The sequence below is a fragment of the Bison bison genome, unplaced genomic scaffold (genome assembly GCF_000754665.1).
Source record: "Bison bison bison isolate TAMUID 2011002044 unplaced genomic scaffold, Bison_UMD1.0 scf7180017862158, whole genome shotgun sequence".
NCBI lineage: Eukaryota > Metazoa > Chordata > Mammalia > Artiodactyla > Bovidae > Bison > Bison bison.
This window is the reverse complement of record NW_011492730.1, coordinates 1,150,282-1,153,225: the sequence shown is the minus strand read 5'-3', so window position 1 is coordinate 1,153,225 and position 2,944 is coordinate 1,150,282. Positions and strand designations below refer to the sequence as shown.

At 45.7% G+C, this 2,944-nt stretch overlaps 1 protein-coding gene across 1 annotated transcript in view; it reads left to right on the top strand.

Moving 5' to 3' along the window:
* The window catches only part of LOC104983288 (myosin regulatory light polypeptide 9), a 9,661-nt gene continuing 6,717 nt past the window's right edge, over positions 1–2,944 (top strand). The window contains exon 1 of the mRNA XM_010832715.1: positions 1–53. The gene's annotated coding sequence lies outside the window, so the exon portion shown is untranslated. The remainder of the gene's footprint in view (positions 54–2,944) is intronic.

The following is a 2,944-nucleotide window of genomic DNA, read 5'->3' as shown; positions in this document are numbered from 1 at the left end:
CTGAGGCAGCGAGAAGGTTCCTGAAACTCTCTGATTCTCGCGGCTGAGTTAGGGTGAGTAATGCTCGCGGTCGGCCGCGGGAGGCTTGTCCGAGGTGCATCCCCACGGGGCGGCTGGGGTTGGCGGGGTGGTCAGCAGCGCTCCCGGGGGCGCACCTGGGCAGGTGTGCGTGCGAGTTCTGGGTTTCGAGCCCACGGGCCGCTCCGGCGCCGAAGGCGGAAGCGGCCCGGACGCCAGCTTCACTCTTTTGCCCAAACTTGGAGCTCGGGAAGTGTGGTTTAGCCTGCTGGCGCCGCGAGCTTGGGCGGCAGCCGGCCTGCGAAACCCGAGCCCCGCGGAGCTGACGCTGGGACTAAGTTTAATTTCTAACGTAAACTTGCCCGATTCCAGAGAGTTTGCGCAAAAACTCTAGCTTGGTGCGGTCCCCGGACGCCCGCCCGCTGCAGCTGTTATTGCAGCTGTGTGGCTACGTTTAGTGGGAATAACCACCTCAGATTAGCAACTTCAGTTTAGTATACACTTTTGTAGTTGGAATGTTTTGATTTTTAAGTGATAGTTGGACAAACAGGAGTTTGGGGTTTAGTTTGAGGCTTCAGGAAAACTCCCAAAAAACTGTTACTCTGGGGCGGAGCCTCCGAGTTAAGTCCGTTTCTCAAAGTGTTTACTTTCAAAGTAGCTGAATTGATTTATCAAAGACTGTATCATTTCTTTACAGAACTTTGAAACAGAAATAAGCGTTCAGTTGAGATTTTAACTTCAGTGCAGAAAGTTGTACATCTAAAGGTGGAGAAAATGAGTGATTCTTAAAATTACTACTATTTGTTTCATGGTTCTGGAAGGCCTTTGATGAAAACCTAGCCAGAAAAACTTTAAAAAGTGAGGCTTTTCTGGCTAGTGAACCTGGACAACGAATTGCCTTTGTCAAGTGCTGAGGACATTTTGGGTGTGGCAGTCTTAGAGGACTAATCCTACCTTCAACCGGAAGTTTGCTTAGGAATTGAAAACTTGGTTAAGTTGGAACGGAAACACCCCTGAAAATGTACTTTTAAAAAACTGTGGTTAGCGCCAAAAAAGTACATAAACTTAGCTTGTAAAAAAAAAAAAAGTACATTGATTAAATGAGACAGTAGATTTGGTCTGGATTTGCAAAGTAGATGTTATGTACCATCTCATTAGCAAGTGTTTCCTAAGATGGGAGTTTTTCATTAAAGAACATATATTTCCAGAATACTATCAATTGTAGTGTCCTGTATAAAGTCTTCATATTAGTTTACATTTATTACCACTATAAATGCTGGACTCTAGAATTCTAACTAGAGTATTCTGGGCTTCCCAGGTGGCTCTAGTGGTAAAGAACCCACCCACCAATGCAGAAGACGTAATAGACGCGAGTTCGATCCCTGGGTCGGGAAGATCCCCTGGAGGAGGGCGGGGCAGCCCATTCCAGTGTACGGAATTCTCGAGGCAAGAATACTGAAGTGATTTGCCATTTCCGTGTGTGTGTGTGTGTGTGTGTGCGCGCGCGCGCACTCTCGAGGCTCTTCAGAATGGAAATCTAGAGGCAAGAATACTGAAGTGATTTGCCATTTCCGTGTGTGTGTGTGTGTGTGTGCGTGCGCGCGCGCACTCTCGAGGCTCTTCAGAATGGAAATCTAGAGGCAAGAATACTGAAGTGTTTTGCCATTTCCGTGTGCGTGTGCGTGTGCGTGGCGCGCGTATGCGTGCGTACTCTCCAGGCTCCTCAGAATGGAATTCTCGAGGCAAAAGAATACTGAAGTGATTTGCCATTTCTTCCTCCAGGGGATCTTCCCGACCCAGGGACTGATCCCGCATCTCCTCTGTCTACTGCATTGCAGGCAAATTTTTTACTGCTGAACCACTGGGGAAGCCAATATTGATATGGGTTAATCCCATTTTATAAATGAAACCAGAGTATTTAGAAATTGTGAAAAATCTTATTGCCCTTGGTGTGTGGGGAAAGCCTCTTAGTGGATCTTTATTTTTCATTTCGCCCATCACTTAATCCAGTCTTTCTTCCTGACATGGTTTGTATCCATCCTTTTGTCATAACCCTGAATGATTCTCTTCCTATTTGATCCAGCTAGAAGGATAAATCCAGAAATTAATTACCACCAGTACTCCCCTTCCCTGATTAAGACAAGGTTATGTTCCTTCGAGTCTGTAAACTGATTCTCCTTAACAACCCTTGAACTGTTTTCATTCACTTTTTCTCATGAGTCTGAAATCCTTGTGAATTTCATAGACGTTGACTCGGTAAGTCCCAGGGTTTTCAAGTTCCATACAACACAGAGCCCTTCACACCAAAGATCTTTCATTAAATGCTTCAAAAGTAAATTCTAGACTGAGCTGATGATGAGTGAAGACATAGCTTGGAAACCGTGGGTGCCTGCATAGCAATCTTCCCCCTTGTACATAAATAATACTTACATTGATGTGTAAAATATTTTCAGTTTTCTTTTTCCCTAGCCTAGTTGTGCATTTGCTGAAGGCTTGTTATATGAAGAAAGTTACAGGCTGACTTGTTTGGGGAAAATAAAAGTGGACAGCATACCTGAATCATAGCAAGGAGGACAGTGACAGTATCTAAAGTGATTGGCTCCTTGGGATCATAATGCTGTTTCTCATTTGGCTCCCTCTCCACCCCAGTCAAGTGGATCAGGTGATAATCTGCCAGCAATACCAGAGATCCAGATTTCATCCCTGGGTTGGGAAGATTCCCTGGAGAAGGGAAAGGCTACCCACTCCAATGTGCTTGCCTGGAGAATTCCATGGACAGAGGAGCCTGGAGGGCTACAGTCCATGGGATCTCAAAGAGTGGGACACAACTGAGCGACTCACACACACTACCACCAGAGTTGATGGTAGTGACTGAAGTACCCATACTTTCAGTTTGGTAAGGGGAAAAAAAAATAGCCTTTCCTTA